The 12,567-nt window shown below is 38.9% G+C and overlaps 1 protein-coding gene across 1 annotated transcript in view; it reads right to left on the bottom strand.

Moving 5' to 3' along the window:
- Nucleotides 1–12,567, bottom strand: part of ZFAND3 (zinc finger AN1-type containing 3) — a 134,245-nt gene that overhangs the window by 17,315 nt on the left and 104,363 nt on the right. The window lies entirely within an intron of this gene.

Below are 12,567 nucleotides of genomic sequence, written 5' to 3'. Positions count from 1 at the left end.
GCTAGTGAACAGTTCAAGGTAAGTTGCTACCACTCAAATTTACCCTTTAACCTATGAAAGGCCCCTTTAAAAAACATTTCCTTAAGAAGTTAAAGTTCAGGAATGTGATTACTTCAGGCAACATAGTGCTGCTTTTTTCTTATATGTATTTTTTTTTTTTGAACAATGTATAGTGTTTCGGCTGGGGCTCTAGAGTCCTGAAGGAAATGTGCAGTACTGGCTGGAACCTGCAATGCCCAGACCTTATTTTTGTGGCTTATCAGAGGCAGTGGATTTCAGCAGATCTGCTGCTCTGCAGTCTGAGTCAGGTCAGGTCAGACAGGCATTTCCCCTCCCAAGGCTGTGCAGAGCTGACTCAAACCTGTATTTCTTTTTAATAGAAACCGAGAATAATTTTAATCCCAACTGTACTAAAAGCTACATTGTTCGTAGTAGTGTTGCACTGAGACCAACTGCTGAAAGCCATTATTGCAATGGGTCAGCATTCCAGCACAAGACGGTGATCAAGGAAAAACAAAAAGCATTAGTTCATTTAAACCCATTTTTAAAGGAAAATAATCTACAAGTAACACAGTAACTGTATCTTTGTCAGGGCTCTACCCTATCAAACTTCTTTTTGCCTTTATTTTAAATTTCTGTTGCATGGTGTCCTGTGCTTACAGAAGAGATGTCTACTTTGTGTTAGCTGTCCTGGCTTATCCATGAACATTTTTCAGAATTTGAAGTACTTTCCTTAAGGCTAACTTGAATACCTCCTGTAAAGTACATTCTGATGCAGGAGCTGAGAAAGACAGTAATTTTCCAGGTATCACTCTGCAGAAATAACTACTGTGGCTAAGACACCGCCCATATCCTTGTTATTTCAATGATTTTAACTGCTCCACTGCTTACGCACTTCTACCAAACCAAATAGCTACTGCAGCTGGACCAGGAACACCTGCTAGCCTCTCCCTCTCCAGGGTATGCTCCATTAACTTTCCCTGGTTTCTCGCATGCAATAGAAACTAACTCACTTTTCTTACCTGTGTTTCAGATCTTGTCTCAAGCATTTTTACAGTGATTGGAAGCCAATGTTACAGCCATTATAAATATGCAACTTGCCTCACTTGGGTCTTCCTTCTTTCTGTCATACTGCTAAGATATGCTGAAAATGTGCAGGGTTTTTCAATACGTACAAACTCCCCGCATCTCACATTTCACAGAGAAGTGAGCAGCTTTCTGCACTGTATACAGGTGATAAGTTTTTATTAAGCTGCAATAATTCTATCTGATGTATGTCTCAATATAGCCTTCTTTTTGATCACTGTCATAGATTACAGCTTACACCTTACAAAATACATCTATGTGGGCTAAACTAACATTCAGTACGTAACTTATTCCAGCTCTGCATGCCTGGCTGTGCAGGAACACTGACAATGAAAAGTAGTGCCTAATGAATTAACACATTTATGGAACAACTCGTCTTGTCTTTAATTAAATCTCTGCAGAAGATGATTTAAGAGAGAGTTCCTCTGAATAGACGGCAGAGATCCCGACTCACACTCCGAGGCAGCCACCTTATCGTATAGAAACTATTTTTCAGAGCATCTAGAGAAGCGGGCTAGCCTTGAATGTATCAGGATGTACCTTTCGATACACAATTCATACACTGTCACTGAGCTGAGGCAGGGTTCAAGAGAACTCTGCCACAGCCCACCCCCTTGCCAAAACTACACAGTTCGCAGTTTATTCATCACTCAGAGAAACAGATACGATGCTATTTTGAAATAGCTGCCTCCCACACTTCTGTGCTTGTGGAAGCACACGCCGATCTGGTACTTCTCAAAAGAGGATTTTGCATTCTGCATGGAGCCCATGGAAAACATGGTGCTGTGCTCGTTCTAAGTCCAAATATGGAATTCAAGTCTATGAGCCAACCGGAGTCTAATCAGTTAATGAAGTCGTGTGCCTTAATGAGAAAAATAGCTACCTCAAGCCAGGCTAGTACTCCTTTAATTACAATATTCAAATATACATTTCCTGTTAATTGGTAATGACTAATTGAATATTAACATAAGTTGACTAATATGATAGAAATGAAAGATTACATATCTGATTTTTAAATGTGTATCTGAGCTAACGCTGAGCTAACTTAGCCTAACTCTCAGGGACAGTTGCAGCTGTCCTACTACCGACTGCACAACACGCAAGCACAAGCTAACACTCACTACGAAATGGACCAATACATGTGCTTATGTCTTCTTATGGTTAGGTACAAGGAATGAGGTGAAAGTACAGATCAGAAATCAGAACTTTTAGGTTCAGTCCAGCGTGCTTTTCTTGCACATCAAGTTGCCTTTCACAATACTGACGCAAACAAAACTGGATGCAAAATACAGCTTCCAGCACCCACAATCTTGCAACACGAGACTTCAGAGAGCTGATAGAAAACAGCAATTATCATTCCCAGCTTTACTACCTGGATTGCAGAAAAAAAAGTAGGAACAGGATAAAGTGCTACAACTAGACTTAAGGGTAAACTCTCAGTATAAACTATGAAGCAATCAAAAATGGCTAAAGAAGAGGATTCTTTCAGTCAGTGATGGTTTTCCTTAAAAGGATGATTTGTGCAACAAGCATTACCTCTTCCTCTGCTTTTAATAAACATTTTCCACGCTCAACTTGCATTTTAGGCTTATACCTAAACCAACAAATCCTCTGAGATAAAAAGGGATGCTTTCCTTTCACCTGCAGTTGTCAAAATTGTACCATTTTCCTGGAAAAACAAAGAAAAGCAACAATAGAGATAAAAAATTTCACAAATAAATTTCCCAGCTAAAGTAACTCTGCCATCGTCACTTCCCTATTGCAACTTTAATTCAGAGTTAAGAAATAAGGATTCTTCTAATCTATGTCTGAGGATGCAGATACTTCTCATTATGGCATTTTTTATCAAGTTACCATTTGAAATATGAGAATGAATTCATCTGAGAAAGATTTAAACTGGAGGCTTGACTAAAAATGACGAGTACTGTTCTTAGAAATTGTGTTGTGCCTTGGACAGAAGCTCACATTTGCTCCTCACTGTCACTGTTCTTGTCTTCGTTATTCATGTTCCCCCTCAAAATCTTCCAAATAAATTGTGTTATAACTGTCAGAGCTGAATCCCAGTCTCTCTCAATCTCCTGTCAAGGTGCAGCATGCAGGCTGCATACCCCTGGCTTCGCTAACAATCACAGTGGCTCTTTCATGGTATTTTGGGGAGAGGTGGGGAGCTGTAAGCCCAGCAGAGAGATGTGCCAGGAAAAGGTAACAGGGAGGAAGAAAGAGATGGGAGACTAGTAAGGGAGAAAGAAGCCCTCCTCTGTTGCTGCTCGCTTCAAGAATGAAATGAATCTGTTTCATCTCTGGTTTGATGACAGCTTTTGAGGCACTCAATCATGTTTTCTTCTTTTTATAAAGAACCCATCACACTGACAGACTGACATTTATGATATCAACTGCCTGTCCAAACACCAGTAACAGCAATAATTAATGAACCCTCCAACATCACTGCCATCTACTCTGAAACCATTTTAAAAGGAGCTTGAGCTGTTAAAACCTCTGTCCATGAAGAAGCTCACACAGTCACAGCCAATAACCACGTAACAGGGATTAACTTGAATCTGAGCAATGCCCTGTCTCCAGTTTCTTGTCCCCCCTCCCTCTTTTCTTCTTCATTATTCCATTTTTAGATGAGGGATTATTTAATTCCCCGGCATGTTGACTATGCATTAGAAATTTCATCTAGAGGAAACTGCATCTTTACAAATCTTTCCTAGTACATTTACCAGAATCATTATTTAAAATAATCTCCTCTACTTCAAATGAACCTAAAATTAACACAGTTACTCCAAAACACATTTGCTTGTCGACTATTAATTAAGAGAGAGAAATTCAAGATTAACATCTTACAAGCAGAGTTTGCCAGCGATGACCCCAACAATTCCTCCCCATTGCTGTTTCATGCTGTGAAAACACTTATTTTGAAACTCTGGTGTTTACATCGAGATGAGCATCTTGTTCCCTTGTGCAATCAAGACTGCATTTAGGAGATGTTTCACAAACTGAAGCATACACCTCTCTGGAAGCTCTCACAAGGAATTTGTTGTGTGAATTCACCTCAGCTTTTCTTAAAACACTACAGACAGATGTCTCAACCACTTACATAAACCCTTTGGTAACGTTTAACCACACAACCTTTTCTACCATCACTGCACAGTACCCTTAGCATCCCCATTTCACTCATTTTTTCCCCCACGTAGAGTTTAAAAGCAGTTGTGACGCTATCAAGCTCATTGTCCCATCACAAGGTGGAGTTGAGAGGCTATAGGATACCCCCTACAGAAGCCAAGTCCTATCAGCCCCTTCTTTGCCTCAGGAGGCCCCCAGTGAAATCACCCTGAAGACTAGAAGTAACCCCCAAAAGCTGCTTTACAGAAATTATGATTTCCATGCCAATTAACAAAACCAGTGAACACCAGTTGTTTCCTACCGCCCTAATGAGCAAAACCAACCAACCACCCTACAGCCATGAAACCAAATCTGAAACATCACTGATGTTCTCAGACTCTGTCAGCAAAACTTGCCTTCTCCCCTCCCTCTGCCAAAACATTAATTTTAGTAACTATCCATTTACACATAAGAAAGCATTTTATTTTTATTTTTTAAACTGTAGAGGAGGATCCAGTACCGGGAGAAGTTGCCCAGAGGGGTTGTGGAGGCTCCATCTTCAGAGGTGCCCAAAGTTTGACTGGTCATAGTGCCTAGCCTGCTCTCAGTGAGGACTACATGATCTCCATAGGCCCCTTCCACCCTCAGTTATCTTTTAAGTACGTAATTTCTGGATGGGAAGATGAATATATATATATAGTGCACTAATATATAAATATATGTGCTAATTCCTTCCTAGCTCTCTTACATTTTTTCCTCTAAGCCTGTGTTGTTGGTACTACCATCAGTCAAAAGGAAGCTTGCCGTACTGCAGGGTAACTTAATGAGGCTATTAACTGCCATCTCTAATGAAACGGAAGAGACTAATCTGGTAACTTAGATGAACAAAATGCAAGTTGAAAATAACATGACAGACAGTGAACTACATAGGATACTGCATGCATTTTATGCAAGTTATAATTAGAGTGAGAAAATGCATATTGTTCTTTCTTGTCAAGAAATTTCATAATTGCTAAATTAAGCAAGAAGTGAATTAGTTTTCATCTCATATTTAGGTTCCAGTACTACATCTGCCTCATGGTTAAATTCCTGCCTTACTCCCTTCCCTATACACTCTCTGATGTCAGTATGGCTTCAGTTAATGGAAAATGTTAATTTATTTCTTAAGCGTTTTTACTTATCCACCCAATTAATCTGACCAAGTACAAAATGGACTCAGGCACCTGCGCTGTCTAGTTCCTTTGACGGATTAGCATAGCACATATTTCAAGTCATTGGAAGAGTTTGTAAGGGACTGGCCACCCATATTGCTGCTGAGCAGAGGAAGGATCTTGCTTATTTGAAGACCTAGGGCAGAGGCGGTCATTCCCTGAGTCACGTCAAAGAGCGAGGTCTGTAAACTTCTGGAGCCCGCAACATCAGAGTGGTTTGTGCAGGCAGAAGAGTCCTGCAGGCCACTCCTGCTGAGCACTCAGCCTGATGCTTGCTGCCCATCTCTCCTGCTAGGAGCGTAAACATTTGAAGAAAGTGTTTATATTTCATGCATCTTAGATAATGTATTTTAGCAATTTAGGGCTAGGGCTGGGAGAGGGACAAAGGCAGATTCTGGTGACGCTGAACTCTGAATCATAAGAACAGGATTATAAAGTGGAGGCATAATGAACAAGTATGGAGAGCTAAGTGGAAAAACAGAACCACAAAAAGGTAGATAAAAGCTGCAACGCAGGAATATACACGATGAAAAAGTTATGAAAGCAAATCAAACATCCCAGGCATTCCAGAGCACCTGAAGCCTACTTTCTAGTATTCAAATATGCATATTTACATATATGAATACATTTGTGCAAATGTACAAATAAGCTTACACTGGCTCTGGTAAAATGGGAAATTCGAAAGCTGTTTTGTTTTTGCTGACTTAATTGAGAGCCCTCTTATGCTTTGTGAAGTTCTCTAAAATTGGATTAACATGAATAGGCAATGCTATAAATATTGCAGATTTGCTAGTCAATTCAAGAGTGCATAAATAAGCAGGGCTGCTCTGCTTCAAAATACTAGTAGTATACTCCAGCTATGTCCTCATCAATCAAACGGTACACAGTATTCAGGGAAGTAATTCTTCAAACTAATAGCCTAAACCCCGTTCTATATAGAAACTACTTGCTCTGTTATTTTTCACTCACACACCAAGTTTTTCTGAGTGCGCCCTTCCCCCATTGGCATAATGAGGGTTTTCCAAGGCTAAGACACCGATTCAGAAGAGGAATTGTAAAGAACTCTTGCCCGCTAGCAGGGAAAAAATGTCTATTTTCAATATTTATCTTTCAAAAAAACCTTATTTGTCATTAACTGCAGAACCTGGGTGATGCCAATAGCAACAGAAATTTTGCGATGAGAGACTATCATTCCAAGGACTGTGTCTGACTAATGGTAAGAAAAATACCTGAAAGCTCTTGTATTTTGATAAGTACTTCACCGAATGCATTAAGTGTAAGTTCTGAAAAGTACAGTTTATCTATCTGCAAGTTTGTTTTCAATTCAGTTATTTTAAATAAAACATAAAAAGCAGTTTATATTTTGATTGTTATTTTTCCTAGCAATTTCATGGGGAAAACACAACCTGTCCTGGCACAGAATACAGTTTCTGCACACTTTATTGCTGTCTCCAATACGTCACAAGTCAGACTTTTACTGGGAAACTCTCACTGTTTTGAAAGAGGATATTTGGGAGCATCTAAACTAGCTTGAAATGAAGACCAGGTCTCCAAAAGGTGGAAGTAGAAGAGATCAACAAACATACGAAGATGCCCTGATGTCTTGTGTCTTACACCTAGCTCGTTTTCAACCTTCTTTTGCCCCAGGATGCTGGTCTCATTAGTTACTCCCTGAAGTTTCTGTTATGGATAATGATTTGGAACTGGAATAGGAAAATGAAATAACTTTTTTGCATAACAACCAGTGAACATAAAAATAGAAAGAAAATTCTTATTTTGTATTAAGATACATTCCCCTGTTTACGCTTAGCATAATTCCAAGAGACTAAAACTACTTCCATATAATTTTAAGGTCCTCATGAAAATTATTTTCTAAACAGAAAATAGTGAAAGCTTGTACTTGAAGCTCTCTGATGCTCACTGAAATCATTAGTTAGCAAATTTAAGTGGCCACGTGCTTTTAAATATGTTTCAGGCCAGTTAGTTAATGCTGAACTGGTTGAACAAGCCTCAAGTGCAATAAAACACCAAACGAAAAACTACAAAAGCTCTATGTCTCATTTACTCAAGCCCACCAATAAGAAAGCTGCCTTTCTGATCTGAACAGATTAGATCAAGGTGCTGCTTAATAACTGCAACACACTTGAGTAGAAACTGCTCAGTTCTTCAGGTTGACAGGAGCAGAGGCCCTTACAGGTTCTGAAGCCAGCGATCAAACCATTTTCTGCTGCATTCTCCCTATCGTTTTGTCACTGGGCAAACCCAAAAGGGAATAATGCAAACCCCATTTCCCCCAGTCCTGTTCCAACAGATATTCTTATCAAGTTTTAAGGTAGGGTTATAGGTGGGAAAGGCAGGACATGGGACCCAGTTCCTTTGTCCCTAAAATTAACGCAAATGCAGGTTATTTGAAGTTTTCAGCTGATTTTGTTATTTGGGGATGGTGGCTTTCTAACAGTCTGTAGGCAGATGCTAGAAATAAAAGAAATCGGAGCTGCTGGGGTCATAAAGCCAAATAAGCTCATTTGTATATTCTCTAATAATAAATATTAACCAGCTGTCAAAAGTCAGTTAAACTGATTACAGAGAGTTCATGATAGTTTAGAAGACTAATCATGGCCTGAAACTACCGAAAATGGATATAAAAGGTTGTTTCATTTTATTCAAACTATACATAAAGAATAAAGTTATCTACTGTTTCAACAGATCCTAGGACAAGCCCTTTGTCACAACTCTGCAAGGCTTTAATACAAAGACGTACTCATATCTGAATTTCAGAAGATAATCTTACAAACATACAACTTGGTACTTGGCAAGCATTTCACCCACGAGACTGAAAACCACCTATCAGACCCAGTGGGTCCCCAAACCCAGCCTCCTGTTTGAAGCAGGGTAACCCTAAAACCCAGGTCAGGTTGCTGAGAGGCTTATGCAGTCCCTGCTTAACAAACTTGAAAGACACAGATTTCACAGTCACCGTGGGTGCCTGTTTACAGGGCTAACTAGAGGTCAAAACCCTCTTCCTTCATCTGTCAGCTATGCTCTTCCTAACACAGCCAATCTTATTCTCCTATCATGCGGTACTGCCCTTAATTTGGCATTTGAAGTCATTTTCCTATTGGCTTACAAATTAATGTGAACTCCTTCCAGGAGATCAGCCTGTCCTCTCGACTTATGCACATTATCCTCAAAGTTGTTCGACTTCCAATGCAGCCTTCTATTTTCATACCCCAAATTCCATTATGAAAACAGATGAAAAATTTGAATCAGAGCAGCAAAAAGAGATTAAGACAAGTGAAAGATGAGGAATGGACTTACAAGTAATCAAAAAAGCTGAACACAGGTTATTTTGTGAAGCAGTAGTGAAAAAGGAAGGTTCAAGTACGTACCCAAACAGCACGAAGAATATAAGAGGATGAATTTGGGTGATTTAAGAGAATAAATAAGGGCAGCAAAGTATCTGGAGGGACCTTCTCCATTAAGATGCTGGATCTGAAAAAAATCAGTCTGACTCTGCATGAACTGACAGCACGGGACAGATCTCAAATAGCTGGAGTTACACAGAAGGATGTGCCTCACCATCTGCTGAGAAGTTATACAGGCCAGGAGACCTTTTGTTCTTTTCCTAATAAAAGGTTTAAATTATTGTTTTTTAATCTTACAGTATTGAAGTGCTTTTCTTCCCCTCCTCACAGGGGAGAAAAAGCTAATTTCTCATAAGCTATACATACCTGTGTAACCCAAACGTACTTAAATCGGTACGCTTTTCTGCCACTTAAACCAGTATACACCAAATCTCACCTTCTGCACAAGGTAGCTAAATATAAAGCTACACTGATAGACCACACAATGGCAAAGTAGCAATCTTTTGTTTCCGAGGTTTTTCTGTTGTCTTCAGAAAGGATGCACCACTGATATGGATACCACATTTGACTGTCTTACATGCTCATAAGAACATTAACCTGCTTTGCTACAACTTTGGGCAATACAATGGAACAAAATGGCAAATATTATTAAGTATACACATTATCACATTTATCTAGTTATCCTATTCTGAGCAATAATTTTATTTTCTTTTTAAGACCTGTATTAACCTGTCATAAATGGCTTCAACAGATTGATTAGAAGAAGGGGATTATTCCCAGAGGAGGAATTACTAGCACATTTATAAACATCCTCAAAACATTGCCTGTGGGTATTTCTAATCCCTTCTTTATAACATAGGAAATAGTGCTTCCACAGTCATGCTACATTTGCTGTCGAGTTGGCCACTTCAACTAACTGGCATCCTCACTTTATGCACAATGCATAGGAGGAAGGGAGCACCTAGGAACCTGTATGTGTGAAAGTTAATTTCAAATAAATACCAACTATGATCAGAATGGGTTTCTATTTGTCTTAGCTTAGTGTATTTTGACATAGGCAGATGTAAGTATTCCTGTCCTAAATTCTTAAGATGTCAGAAAAATTATCCTGGGTGTATTGAATAGACAAGGATAGAAGGCAGTGTTTTCACATGCTGCCATCATACTGCTGCACACCTTTTCATTTCTGAATGTTGTATTTTTCCCACTACTATAGACAAAAATTCTGTTCAGATGTAAACAGCATGAGTGATTAATGTATGAACTATGAAGATGCTTGCAAAACTTCTCTTTAGATTAAAGCAAGTACAGGCTAAATTTCAAGGCATTTTTTTTTCTCTGTGGCTTTGTAAAGAGATGATTTAGATGTCTAGCACAGAAATGTGCTAGACACTGTGATAGATAAAAGATCATGAAAGACTTTTCTGTGAATATTACCAATTACTGTGTGCTAACAAGCTCTTAAAAAACTTCCCAGGAACAGCTGAAGTTTTTGTAACTCATAGGCAAGGATCATCACACCTACAGCTGACTCGTAACAAACTTTTTGATATGTTGACCCCAAACCTGTCTCTTCAGACTCTCCAATGAGAGACAGTGGTTATGATAAATTTAGTCTAAAAATGCACAGGAGGTTTTCAGGGCAAAAGACAACCATATCCATAATGAAAGGAAAGACGACCGTATCATAATGAATGAGGGTCACTTTGTAAAACTGCACAATGTGATACTGAAAATAAATCCTACAACTGCAGCAAGTCTTTAAAGTTGTTTACAGATGCGACTATTACGATCCTTATCACCAGGCACATTTTAATCTACAATAATCATAATCATCAGTTTGAGAAGGCTCTCAAATAGCCACTACTGGAAACTGATGCAAAGTGTGTGTGCAAAAAAGACCAAACTCGTTTGAGCAGCAGGGGAAACCAATGTGTCTATCCAGATGCATATGGAAGCACAGAACAGATAATACAACACATCACAGAAATAGGTAATATGATGAGATAGTAAAAACCCATCAACATACATCATCTGATCATGGTATAGTGTCATTTCCCAGCCTCTATTAGCTCTTGCTGCATCAGTGCAAGTCCCAGACACTTTATCCTGTTTATAATTGCTGATGAGCAGTAATAAGGCCTCCATGCCTCAGCTCCTGTCCGTTCCACTTCAGTGCCCACCTATTAGGTTATAACTTTTATTTACAGCCTTGCTTGATGTGGTGTTCTATTAGTACAGCTGGAAACTGAGCAGGGGAAAAAAAGAGCATCTCTAATGGGCACTATTATTGCCAGGGCTGGGTGATTTATAATGCTTCTTGAAGGCTGTTCTATCATCACTTTCCTCTTGGTGCGAGAGCTCTAAGAAGGTTGGATTTCTAACACTGTGTCCTCCAAAAGTCAAACGCTGAAGAATACCTTAGAAGTCCCTAGAAGCAACAACAAAATAGCTCTACATTGTTTTAATGTAATAAACTCTGTTCACTTATCTTTCATACAGACTTTGCAAAGGCACTTAGCACACCAGAGGAATAAAAAAATCTAGTTAGTGGTGGACCGTGTCTTTTTGTCCTTACTCAACACATGCGGATTAAGAAAACAATCACACAAAAGTAATGGTTTCTTGGAGTCTGCTGTGGCTAAAAATCTGTGAGATTCGTATTTCCACAACCTGCCCTTTCTATAACTCCTAAAAGGCTGTCATCTTGATAGTCAAGGTTCAGCCTCAAAGTGTCAGTATGAGAACATCAATAAAGCTGAAACTTCAAAAAAGGACCGTGCATCTGCTTAACTGCTTTGCTGAAGCAGGGGAAGAACTCTTTGCATCTTCTAGACTCAAACTTTGAACTAGAGAAGACACAGAGCTTACCACAGATACTGTGATCCTGCACAAAATAAATACCACCATACCCATCTAAGACAGATATACTCATAAAAAAGTAAGTTCTCTGCACATATTTCAATGCAGAGTATTACAGATACATGTTTCTCAAGAACCACTACTGAGAAATAAAGTATTTAAATACTCACCGACTTTACAGATATAATCTATGGATTGACTGTATCATTACTGCATTTTAACAGTCTGCTTCTATTACTCTCTACCACACAATTAAAAAGTAACTGAGTGCACTAAAACAATTCCAGTGATTTTTTTCCAGGTTTCTTTAAGCTGCATGAAAATGTTTTAAAATCTGGCTCTTTTGAATTGCATATTAAATCATCTTTAGGTTCCACAACAGAAAAAGAAGAGTAATATGCTACTCAGTACTGCACTTTCACAACACAGGCACCCAATATAAATGGGATCTGGATGCCCTACTGACTAGAGCAAGCCTCAGAGTATCTGCCATCAATCATAACATTACTTAACTATTAAGAAACAAATCAAAATACATAAAAAGCTATATATCAGGCCACAGTCCCATCTTTTTTCCTACAAAACCTTCAGACCACTGACTCTCCAAAACCTTCAAGGCATCATCCAAACTAATGATTGCAAGTTCTTACTCATTCTTTTCATTATAATCCCTGTCCTATGGGCACACTTTGGAATATAAATACTTTTTAACATAGCAGTGACTCTGGCAAAGAGGAGGGAAAAAACACCCACCACTATATGGTGTCATAATACAATTTTTTATCTGAACAGCTCCTCCAGCATGCAAGCTGACAACTGCATGAGGTAGAAACTGTTTTTCGTAAAAGAACTTTTCCTGTGTCTTGACAGATTTATTGTTTTGATCTTTCTTCAATGGTTATATTAATGCTAATAAAATATGAAAGGTTTATGCCTTC

This window comes from Oxyura jamaicensis, chromosome 3, assembly GCF_011077185.1.
Source record: "Oxyura jamaicensis isolate SHBP4307 breed ruddy duck chromosome 3, BPBGC_Ojam_1.0, whole genome shotgun sequence".
NCBI lineage: Eukaryota > Metazoa > Chordata > Aves > Anseriformes > Anatidae > Oxyura > Oxyura jamaicensis.
Note: the sequence above shows the minus strand (reverse complement) of the source record. Positions and strands in the feature narration are given on the sequence as shown.